This window comes from Molossus molossus, unplaced genomic scaffold (genome assembly GCF_014108415.1).
Source record: "Molossus molossus isolate mMolMol1 unplaced genomic scaffold, mMolMol1.p scaffold_m16_p_17, whole genome shotgun sequence".
NCBI classification, from domain to species: domain Eukaryota; kingdom Metazoa; phylum Chordata; class Mammalia; order Chiroptera; family Molossidae; genus Molossus; species Molossus molossus.
Genome location: NW_023425352.1, coordinates 42,443,477 through 42,456,116, shown reverse-complemented (window position 1 = coordinate 42,456,116; position 12,640 = coordinate 42,443,477). Strand labels below are relative to the sequence as shown.

The window sequence follows — 12,640 nt, the reverse complement described above, 5'->3', positions numbered from 1 at the left end:
GACTTGATGCAGTTTTATTGACCAAGATCACCATAAAATAAAGCTAATCTTTACGCAGACTTCTTAATCTCTACCAATTCAGCGGTTGTTTTAAATAGCAACTTTATTGGAGAGAGAACTCACATGCCATAACATTCACTCTCTGAGAGTGTTTGACTTGCTCATTTTTTAAATGCTTCCAGGACCCTCTCTCCTGGATCCCACGCCAGACAAAGGACCCCAGGGTGTTTGAGAGATGACCAGGGCAGGCTCTTTGATCCCTGTGAGGCTTTGTCACTTCTTTACAATGGAGATTGCCTTCCTTACATTAGAGGGCTGTTGTTAAGAAAAAATAAAGTAATTATGTGAAGACTAATAAAACATAGTCCCTGTTACATAGGAAGCCCTTGATAAATATCAGCTATTGTCACTATTCTATTCATTCTATAGACTAAAAAAAATGTCATGTCAGAGGTTTTGTATAAGACACAGTTAATTATAGCCCACCAAGAATTTTAGGGTGTCTTTAGAGCAAGGTAGGAGGAAACTGATAATTGTTGAGTATCTAGCATTCATGAGGCGCTGGTAAGCGCCTGTGTATATGAAAATTTTAAATGAGGCATAGTACTGTGAAGTGAGAAGCTTTAATCTCACTTTATAGACAAAGGAACTGAAGTACAGACAAGTCAAGAAACATAAAAGGTTACCCTAAGTAAGACATTTAACTGTATTCCCCCTTCTTTTAGAAATTTGTGTCTTATGGAAAAGAAAATAAACCTAAAGAGGAAAATTCCTACAAACCTGTAGATTTAAAGGTCCCTAAGTGTAGTCATTTTAAATGTTATATATTTAATGAACATGCATTAAATGTCTCTACATAATAGTGGTTTGTATATCACGTATCTCCAACTTTGCATGATTTCTAATGGATAGGAGCAGGCAATGGTAATTAAGATTTCTAATTTTTAATTACTTTAAAGCATGAAATATAGTCATTCTCTTAGAAGGAAATTTATAAGAATATACAATAAAAAGTTATAAAAAGAATAAATCCTGAGAATTAATACAATTTGCATTTTGAAAATAATAAAAGAATACAGATAATTCAGAATAAAAATGGGAAAGAATAAGAGAACTGGGATTTCCATTAGAGGTGGGGTTTTTTTTTGTTTGTTTTAAGGAAAATAAAATATAAAATTTTTTTTTTTAGTTTTAAATAATTTTTTATTAATTCATTTTTTGTCATAGATGTTTCTCCTTTTTCCCCCATTGACATCCTCCTTCCCATCCTTTCCACCCCTTCCCCAGCTTTGTTGTCTGTGTCCATTGGTTATGCATACATGCACGTAAGTTCGGTGATTTATCTCTCCCCCCCCCATCATCCCCTCTTCTGGGGTTTGTCAGTCTGTACCCTACTTCTGTACCCTACTTCTGTGTCTCTGGGTCTATTTTGTTCATCAGGGTCTATTTTTTTTGTTCATTATATTCTACAAATAAATGAGATCGCGTGATATTTGTCTTTCTCTGATTGGCTTGTTTCGCTTAGGATAATACTCTTCAGGTCCCTCCATGCCATCTCAAAGGATGAGAGATCTTTCTTTCTTACAGCTGCGTAGTACTCCATTGTGAATATGTACCAGCACTTGTTGTTTGATGATTTGTTGATGGCAGCCATTCTGGCAGGTGTGAGGTGATACCTCATAGTTATTTTAATTTGCATCTCTCTGATGATTAGTGACATTGAGCATTTTTTCATATGTCTCTTGGTCATTTGTATGGCCTGTTTGGAGAGCGATTTAGGTCCTCTGCCCATTTTTTAATTAGATTATTTGTCTTCCTTTTGTTGAGTTGTGAGTACTCTGTGTATTTTGGAGATTAACCCCTTATCTGATGTATCGTTGGCAATTATACTAAAAATATTTTAATATATCCAGTATGTCTTAAATGCTAATGTAGATTACTAATTTTTTAAATGTAGCATCTGCTACACAGAATTTTCTCCTTTTTACTGGATAGTTATCTTGATCCTGTGAGCTCCTAAGGATAGGGTACATGTCATAATTACCTTTGAGTCACCCGTGTCAGGCACAGTGCTGATTTAGACACGCACCCCATCCCAGTGAGGGGGCAGAAGAGCCTCATTATAATATGCAGCTTAATGGAGGAAAGCTCTCATTAGTTTATTTCCTCTACTCCAAACCTCATTAGTGTTAACCTCCAGGAGAAAAAAATGTAAGAGGAGCATTTACTTTGAGGAAAGTACTGAGAAAGTAACAATGTTCTAGTAAGACTACTGACTATTCTAGGACAGTGCTATCCAACAGAACTTTCAAATTGATGGAACTATGTATATTGTACTTACCAGCGGCAATCACTAGTAACGTGTGACTCTTCTACTCAGAATGTGACTAGTGCAATTGAGGAAGGAAATTTTTAATTTTGCTTAATTTTAATTAATTTTAAATAGCCACATGTGGCCATTGGCTACCTCATTGGACACTACAGTTCTAGCAAAAACACTGAATATTCTAATACTATATTCCCCTTTACTTTTAAATATAAATTATAGTATGTCCTATCAGAAATAGAATTTTAAAATTTTAATATGGAATGGACTTGCATGATTTCATGCTGACAGGTCTTTGTTTTTAATAAGCCGACTTTCAGATAGGAGTCAGTCATATCTTTGCCTAGACAAATGATTCCCCAAACACTGCCATACTAAGACCTTTCAAAGAAGTGAAGGTGTAGCCCTCTGTCCTGCTTTCTGTGTGTTATCTTGGAAATACTAGAGTTTCTATGCTACATTTTTAAAGACCAGATAAACTTGGGTTCTATTCTAGACAATTGAATCAAGCACTGGAGAGCCACTGCAGGGAAAATGAGGACCAAATTTTCAAGGCACAGTGGTTTCCTTCCTGTATTGAATTTTAAAATAATAACATTGACGGAACCACTACCCAGCGTTTAGAACTGAACCTCCATGAATTGGATGCCATACCAAGTGTAAGCCCCACTTACCACGGTTCTTCTGCTGTTCCCAAAGAAACTCCATTCTTATTGGAACATCCCCCTGAGAACACAGACAGGCAGAGATAAAAACCAATCCAGCTTGGGGGGGGGGGGGGCAGGAGGAAGCAGCTCCTCCTTTTTCCTTCAAGGTCCAACGAGTCAAGTATAAACAGTGTGGGAGGTTTCGTGTTACCTTCCTCCCTCCCAGCTCTCTGCCCCTCCCTTTTTTGTTCTAGAATAGTTGTTAATTACCAGGGTAAAAATAGTAAATAAAATAAACCAGTAAACCAGTGACCAGATCACTGAAGACTTCATTAAAGAAAAAGAGAAAGAAAAAGCCCAACTACTTAAAAATCATCTTAGCCAATCTTTGGATCGTTGATTAGATTATATTTCTATAGTGTTTTAAAACTTGCACAAACTTTCCATGTGCGCAATAAAATGTAGTGGTTAGAATAACTCCAGGGAAAGACAAGTGCAAGTTGGACAGTAATTTGCCCAGAGTAATGGGCTTGTTAGGACCGTGGTCTGCGGATATCCCATAGACCAGAATTCCCATCCTGGCCCTACCACTTACTATCCGGATGTCCCTAACCAGTCAATCTCTCGAAACTTCAGTTTAAGTCTATAGTGAGGGTAGTCCCAGGGAACTAATGGGGAACAGGTGAGCTAATACAAGCAGCGTTCTCAGCATGATGTCAGATACCTGAGAAGCACCCAAGTCCCCGTCTGTCAGGGAGACGACTGCTGTGTACAGTTGTGCGGGACAGCATGTGGGGGCTGGAATCCTGTTCTCCCTCTTGCCAAGCCATACCCTCTGACGCTGGCCCGGGGACAAGGGCACTCTTATCTGATGTTCTCCAAGCTGCTGTCCAGCTGCCCAGCCCTGTGCCTGCAGGGCTGTGCCCATCCCAGGTGGGCACCCTTTTCTGACCCACAGACACCACCAGGGCCAGTGGAAGCCCTGGTCACTGTTAGTGGTGACACTCATCCCATCACCACCACCCACCCAGGGAACAGGAAACAGACCCAGACTTCCAAAATCTGGCCTTCTGACTCTGATTCTAGTTGTTTTTCCACGACACTGCTTTGCTGCTGTGTGTTCTCAGATGAAGGCCGCCTATGAAAGTGCTTCGTGCACAGGGCCCAGCTGCTGTTTAAGTCGTCCCTTCCCTACCGAGTAACCCTCTTAGTTCACGTGGGACGCCGAAGGCTGTGGCATTTCTTCAGGAAATCTTGTTATCGCACAGTGAGGTGGAATTCAGAATTACTCGTGTCGGCCCAGCCCGGCCCTCGCGGGGACAGAGAGGCTGGAGTGACAGGGCACAGCTGGTCTGGGTGTGAAGAACCTGCTGCCACCGCCGCGGTATCTCGTGGCAGGGCTGACCCCTCCGGCCGGCAGCGGGCGCAGACCTTGTCCTAGCACTCGGGTCCAGTCCTTGTCCTAGCACTCGGGTCCAGTCCTTGTCCTAGCACCCGGGTCCAGTCCTTGTCCTAGCACCCGGGTCCAGACCTTGTCCTAGCACCCGGGTCCAGACCTTGTCCTAGCACCCGGGTCCAGACCTTGTCCTAGCACCCGGGTCTAGTCCTTTTCCTAGCACTCGGGTCCACACCCTGTCCCAGCACCCGGGTCCAGTCCTTGTCCCAGCACTCGGGTCCAGTCCTTGTCCTAGCACCCGGGTCCGGTCCTTGTCCCAGCACTCGGGTCCGGTCCTTGTCCTAGCACTCGGGTCCGGTCCTTGTCCTAGCACCCGGGTCCAGTCCTTGTCCTAGCACCCGGGTCCAGTCCTTGTCCCAGCACTCGGGTCCACACCTTGTCCTAGCACCCGGGTCCAGTCCTTGTCCCAGCACCCGGGTCCAGACCTTGTCCTAGCACCCGGGTCTAGTCCTTTTCCTAGCACTCGGGTCCACACCCTGTCCTAGCACCCGGGTCCAGTCCTTGTCCTAGCACCCGGGTCCAGACCTTGTCCTAGCACCCGGGTCTAGTCCTTTTCCTAGCACTCGGGTCCACACCCTGTCCCAGCACCCGGGTCCAGTCCTTGTCCCAGCACTCGGGTCCGGTCCTTGTCCCAGCACCCGGGTCCGGTCCTTGTCCCAGCACTCGGGTCCGGTCCTTGTCCTAGCACTCGGGTCCGGTCCTTGTCCCAGCACTCGGGTCCAGACCTTGTCCTAGCACCCGGGTCCAGACCTTGTCCTAGCACCCGGGTCTAGTCCTTTTCCTAGCACTCGGGTCCACACCCTGTCCTAGCACCCGGGTCCAGTCCTTGTCCCAGCACCCGGGTCCGGTCCTTGTCCTAGCACTCGGGTCCAGACCTTGTCCTAGCACCCGGGTCCATTCGTGTTTTCTTGGCGGAGAAAAAGACACCGCGAAACGGAACACACTTGTTCTGCTTCCCCCAAAACATCGTCTTCAAAGTGTACCCGATTGAATCCACTTCGTAAGTTTAATTAAAACCTTACGTTAATTCCACTCACGGACTTCACCTAAACATGGTTAAAATGGTGCCTGCGAAGTCAGGCCCCGGGGGCTGTTTTGTAGTTTGTAGTTAGGCCGGACCTGGGAGTGTTTACTGGTAGAAGGGCTTTTTTTTGTTTTGTTTTTAAGACAGCTTTATTTATTATTGTTTTTTTAATCCTCACTCGAGGATATTTTTCCATTTATCTTCAGATAGAATGGGAGGGAGGGAGGAAGAGAGGGAGAGAGAGAGAGAGAGAGAGAGAGAGGAACGTCAATGCAAGAGGGACACATCGACTGGTGGCCTCTTGAACTACCCTGACCAGGGCCAGGGCCAGACCACAACCGAGGTACATGCCCCTGACTGGAATCGAACCCACGACTCATTGGTCCACGGGCCGAAGCTCTAACTGCTGAGCCAAACCGGCCACGGCAGGTAGAAGGTTTTAACTTGAAAACTGATGAGGCTGAGAAGTGCTCTAGTCCTGCGCTGTCCAGCACCGTAGCCACCAGCTGCAAGTGGCTATAGAACACTGGACATGGGGCTTGTATAAATCGAGACACGTACGCTACAAATGTAAAATACACCCGAGGTACAAAGATTTAGTACACCCCAAAAAATAGATACATATCTCATTTAAAATGTTTACGTTCATTACATGTTGAAATGGTAATATTTTGGATATATTGGCCTAAATATTACATTGTGAAAATTAACTTCACCTATACCTTTTTATTTTTTAGTGTGGCTGTAAGACCATTTAAAATGACATACGTGGCTTGCATTGTATTTCCCTTCCACGGTGCTGCTCTGGACAGTGTGTAGACTGTTTTACACATCTGTTAGGTTTTAAAACCAAAATCATTGCTATCTAAGTATTACAAGAATACTTTGAGGATATATGAATTATGCTGTGATTTTAAAATCCCAGTCACCATATTGGAGCAAAATGTTCCTGAAGTTCTCCAAACAATGTTATAATGCTAAGAAAATATTTTTTTACTTGTTGTGGCTTCTTAAGTTTCAGATGAGGGAAAATGAGATTTAAGATACTACATTTTAGATTTAATAAATTACTCTATTGTAATTAGAGTCAGGAGAGGAAAATTAATACTTATAATGTTACGTAACAAAATTAATTTTCCATGCTTTATTGTCTAACTATATCAACAATATTTAGAAACAAACTTCTCAGTTAAAAATTACTACTTTGGTTCATTTTGATTCAATTTACTTGTTTTTTTAATTTATCAGCCCTGACATGAAGAGTATAGTGTGAAGTTGGATTGTCTAAGCGGTTGAGCCGCGAAAAGTGAGATGTAGCTTTACTTTGTACACAGCACCATCTATTGGAGAAATCTATTAACAATCATGAAAAATTCTGGAAAAAAAAGTAAAAAATGAACATGAGATTGTAGTTGGGGGTGCAAAAAAAGAAAAAACACATATCGCCCTGGCCGGATTAGCTCGGTGGTTAGAGTGTTGGCCTGTGGATCAAAGAGTCGCAGATTCCAGCCAAGGCCACGTACCTTGGTGGTGGTTCGTCCATGGCCCCGGTTGGGGTCGTGTGGGTGGCAACCGATCGATGTGTCTCTTTCACATCAAGTTTCTCTCTCTCTCTCTCTCTCTCTCTCTCTCTCTCTTTCTCCCTCTCTCCCTCCCTCCCTCCCTCCTGCTCTGTCTGAAGATAAATGGAAAAATACCCTTGGGTGAGGATTAAAAATAAATAAATAAAAGTTCTTTAAAAAAAAAATGCTTACCAAAAACTATTAATTAAACCAGAACATAATGCTGACCTGCTTTCACATTGCTCCCTCACCTCCCTTCTTCCAGGAAGCCTTCCCTTCAGCCCAGGCACGTTAGAGCCACCTGGTGATGCACAACACCTGGCCCGGCTTCTGTAACAACAGTTCTGAACTTCGCTGTGGTCCTTGATGGACTGTCCATCGGTGAGGGCAGGGACTGGCTCCGACGCGTGGACAGCCTTTGTGCTCGGTGCAGATAATAGCAGTTGGCACAGTGTTGTCACTTCATCATAAGTTGTTGAATGGAGAGATGAATGATTGGTGTCTAGGCATATGCCCCTACCTTTGGTGAATGTAATTCACAGATGTAGACCTGAGAGAGAAAGCAACTATTCAAAGGAAGGGATGTCACAACCAAATGGGAAGAGGAGGTCTAGGGGACAGAGGAAGGGCACATAGTGATTAAAAATCAGTTTTCTAACTTTAAGATATGTGGTTGTCAGAAGTTATATAGATTGTTAAAACTGAAGAGAAAAACATGCACATATATCACTGTTTCCAGACATTCTGCATCATTAGCACTTCATGCATTGTGCACATCTGAATAGTAAAGAAAGTCCTACCTTGTATAAAGGTGTAAAATAATGCTGATTCAGACAGACTTAAAACAAACACCGGAACTGAAAAAGTATGAGTTAATACAATTGTAGAGCTGTATGAGACCCTCTCTGTACTGTTCTTGCAACTGTCCATGAATTTCTACTTAAAAAGTTGAAAAAAATTGAAAAGATTCCCATTATGTTTACTTTGAGGAAGAAGGGTCAAGCTACATCTTTTTTTTTTTTTTTCTTTATTGATTTTCAGAGAGAGAGGAAGGGAGAAGAAGAGATGGAAACATCGATGAGAGAGAACATAGATTGGCTGCCTCCTGCATACCCCCCACTGGGGATTAGGCCCACAACTTGGGCATGTGACCTGACTGGGAATCGAACCTTTGACCTCTTGGTGCAGGGTCGATGCTCAACCACTAAGCCACACCAGCGAGGCAATTTTTGCAACTTTTTATAGTGAATAATGATTCAATCAAGAGTTAGAAATGGTACTAAAAACATTAGGTAAAAGGTGCTTGGGGAATCAAATTACATCTTTTAGGGTTTTTTTGTTTTGTTTTATTCTAGAACATCTTGAGTGGTCTTGGTACAGAATTTGCATATTCAGATGGAGCTGAAATTTAATTCCAAAGAAATGTCTAATTTTCTGAACTAGTTCAGTGAATTTATTACAAGTGTTCTTTTCCATATGTTCTGCTCTTTTCCATATATTCTGCAGCTAGAGTTGAATATTATTGATTTATCGTTTATTTCCTTCTTTTCCCTCAATTTATCTGACATTTAGTTTTCTGTAATTGTGAAATTTTCCTTTAAAATATGAAATGAAATTAAAATGATAGCAATTCACACGGCTGCACTGTAGACATACAAAACTGGAATAGTGTGATAGTTAAAAAAAAAAAAAAAAAATCTAACCTTAGAGCTGCCACAGACTCTCTGTCTTCCTCTACTGTGAAGCTGTGTGACCTTGGAAAGAATATGTAACCTAAATTACTATGAACAGAACTGTGTTGGCGTTTTCTATCATTTATTTGTCATATCCACCCAGAGGAAACTTTTCTTATCCTAATCTTATAGGCAAGGAATGTAGGACTCAGAGTCCAGGAACTTGTCCAAGGTCCAAGCTCACTGGTTGGGGAGCTGGATTTGAACCCAAGGCACCTGTCTCCAGTGAGGTTTCCAAAGACCCATACTAGTTAGCTTGCCCTTTCAACACCTAACATTCTAAGTTTTCATTTTCTTCCTGCCCCTCAATATCGGATACTCCATTCTTGGAGGGGTAAGCTGAGCAGAGCATTTTCCTAACCAGAAATGAAACTCTAGATATAGAACTCACGCTTTGTGAAAACTCGAGGCTGTATTCCCTCTGACCAGGTCACAAATGGCCTCCAGAAAACAAATGTCAGATAGGGAAGAGACTCATGCCCCATGTGACCAACTCATCGAGACATTTAATCGTGTGTGTGTAAGAGTAAGGCGAGACTGACCACGGTGATCATTTGAAAGCTCTAAGACTAACTCGGTTTGTAGGAACATAACTTCAGTTCTGGTATTCAAGCTGCATTATATGATGATCTCCATAACATTTGCAAAGCATTTTATAACCCTTACTGCTCTGTTCAAAAATCTCAGTTGCAGAGAATGCTGCCCCACCTTGTACAAATACAGAAACGAAATGAGTTACAAGGTGCTTAAGAAATGTATCATTAATCAGTGAGGCAAGAGAGCTGAAGAACATTAGCTTCTACTGTAATCAGGGCCTTCTGCTCACAGAGTGGGCTGGAAAGAAGTCATGCCGCCCTTTGGACCAGGGTGTTTGCAAATCTATCCATTGTTCATCCATTTATCAACATGTCAGTATGACTTCATCCCTTCTCTCCAACCCTGTTTCTGGACCTAGTTTCTAATCTCAGCTCTAAAGCAGAACCAGCAGTCAATTTGGACAAGTCACATAACCTCTCCGAACCTCAGACACCTGCTTGACCATAATGCTGCGTCGGTCGAACAGGAGCTGACCCACCACAGAGTAGACATTCAGTAAATGTAAATTTTAGCCTTCGTCCTGGCCAGAACTACCTATTTCAGAACTCACTTCTCCCTTTTCCCCTTAATCTTTTCTTTTGTTAAAAACTTGACTAGTAACAGATTAAGAAGAGTTGCAGGTGGGGGTCCTTTCATAGCCCATGACACTATAAATCACCCTGAAAGATAGAAGCTCTTGATTTTCATGCTCTTTTCCCCTTAAATCTATAGCTATGGAGTAGTTTAACAAATCCTTTAAAACACACACACACACACACACACACATTTAGAAGTAATGGATATTTATTATTGCCCAATAAGCTCCTCTTCTCATATTGAACAATCCTTGAGTCATTTTTATATATATTTTATATATATATGTATATATATATATAGGATCCTGTTGTTGATTTTAATACTTTGGGTTCTGAATTTGTAAGGACAGGTACAGGGTGACAGTCTACTAATACCTTGCTTCCCAAATGTGTTGGTCAAGTCATAGTCACCTAGATTGAATGTTAAAAGGAGATTTCAAGTTACACCCCTGGCCGACCAAGTCAGTCTCCACGAGAGAAACTTGGGAACCCGTGCTTTCAATACGAAGCACTGGTGCTGGTTATGATCTGGCCATTCGGGGTAACTGCACTAGGAGCTGGGTTCTCAGTGGATGTGAATGTGATACAGGCGTCACATTGTGCTACAGATCGTTGTGTCAGGTTTGTTCCTGTATATGACGGGTGGGAGCCAAGCCAAGATTCTGGGTAATCCCTGCTTCTGACCTAAGTTATAGAGCATCTCAAAACCTGAATGCCTATGAATTCAGTCCTGGAAAGAACACCGATGTTGTTCCATTTGTACATGATCAGACTTTATTACTATTTGCCCAGAAATCTGACTTTTCTGATGTAGTAGTTCCCCTTTGTTTCATCTCCACAATTTTTGTTACCTGTGGTCAGCTGCAGTCCTAAAATATTAAATGGGAAATTCCGGAAGTAACAGTTCACACGTTTTAGATTGCATGCCATTCTGAGTAGCCTGGTGAAATCTCACGCCGTCCCGCCAGGGACATGAATCATCCCTTCGTCCAGTGTATCCAAGCTGTAGTCACTTAGTAGCCATCTTGGTTATTATCAGAGAGAGAGACCACATTCACAAAAGTTTTATTACAGTTATGTTGTTAATTGTTCTCTTTTATTATTAGTTATTGTTGTTAATCTGTTACTGTACCTGATTTATAAATTCAACTTTATCATAGGTATGTATGAATAGGAAAGGGGTCTTGGAACATATCCCCCACAGATAAAGGGGGACTACAGCATACCTTTTTAGATTGTATCACACAGTTTTCAGAATTTTTATATTCTTGCCCTGGCCAGTTTGGCTCAGCGGTTAGAGCGTCAGCCTGCGGTCCGGAGAGACCCGGGTTCGGTTCCCACTAAGGGCACGTACTTTGGTTGCAGTTTGTCCCCGGCCTTGGTTGGTCATGCGGGTGGCAGCCACTCGATGTGTCCCTTCACGTCGATGTTTCTCTCTCTCTCTCCCTTCCTCTCCCTCCCTCCCACTCTATCTGTACAAAAAAATGGAAAAAATATCCTCGGGTGAGGATTAAAAAACAAAACAAAAAAAAAAAAAAATAAGAATTTTTATATTCTTGTGAGTTTGTAATTTCGTTTGGGTAAACATCCATTAAGTTAACTAATTTCTGAGTTATTAACACATGGACATAGACTTTATTGTGGATTAAAATGCAGGAAGACTAGAGTCATTTTTTCACATACGATTTTTTTAATTTAAAAAAACTGTTAAAAGAATAAACAATAACCAATCTCTGCTACTACATCTATTTTAGAGCAAGATTTTAAAGACTTGTTTGTTATTTGGTATGAAAAGTATGAGTCCCATTAAGTCCCAATTGACTTCTTTGTTCGATGGATAATTAACTGAACACCTACAATGGGCCAGGCCTCAATATCAAACATCATCCAATTTGATGTAATTTACCTGGGCTTACTTTACATTTTATGCAAAGGAAGTCTAATTTTAAATAGAGCTCTGGCCAGTTCAGCGCAGAGAGTGTCAGATCGCAGTCTAGAGAGACCCGGGTTCGGTTCCCACTGAGGGCATGTACCTCGGTTGCAGTTTGTCCCCGGCCCCGGTTGGGGTCATGTGGGTGGAAGCCAGTTGATGTGTCTCTCTCACTTTGATTTTTTTCTCTCTCTCTTCCTCCCTCTCTATCTGAAGATGAATGCAAAAATGTCCTCAGGTGAGGATAAAAAAAAAATTTGTTTTAAGTAGAATAAAAAGCCTTGAGGTTAGATTGCCAGGAGATGTGGCCACAGTCAGGGCCTCCCAGGAACTGAGTGTGGAGAGCCTCTGCTTCATTCCTTTCCATTCCTTCTCGTAACTGTTAGCCAGCTGGGTCTGCAGTAACTTTCAGCTAAGGTCACTTCAACTATTGTGCTTCAGTTTCCTCTTTTTAAAGCAAGAAATAGGTAGTATTATTACCTATGTAATAATACATGTGTATACATTTATTATAATATGTATTATAATTTTCCTCTTCTCTTTTCCCCTCCCCTAATTTCTATGTAAATTATATGAATTTACACATAGGCATGGAAAGACTGATTAATCAATTTTTAAATTTTTGTGACTTTTTAACTTAATGTGCCTTGGAGATTTACATATTACAATGTATACTTCTGCCTCATTCTTTTTTTTTTTTCCTTCATTGATTTTAAGAGAGAGGGAGGGAGAAGGAGAGACAACATTGATTGGCCGCCTCCTGCATGCCCCCCACTGGGGATTGGGCCCA

At 41.9% G+C, this 12,640-nt stretch overlaps 1 protein-coding gene across 4 annotated transcripts in view; it reads left to right on the top strand.

Moving 5' to 3' along the window:
* Window positions 1-12,640, top strand: part of ANK3 (ankyrin 3) — a 611,274-nt gene that overhangs the window by 539,896 nt on the left and 58,738 nt on the right. The window lies entirely within an intron of this gene.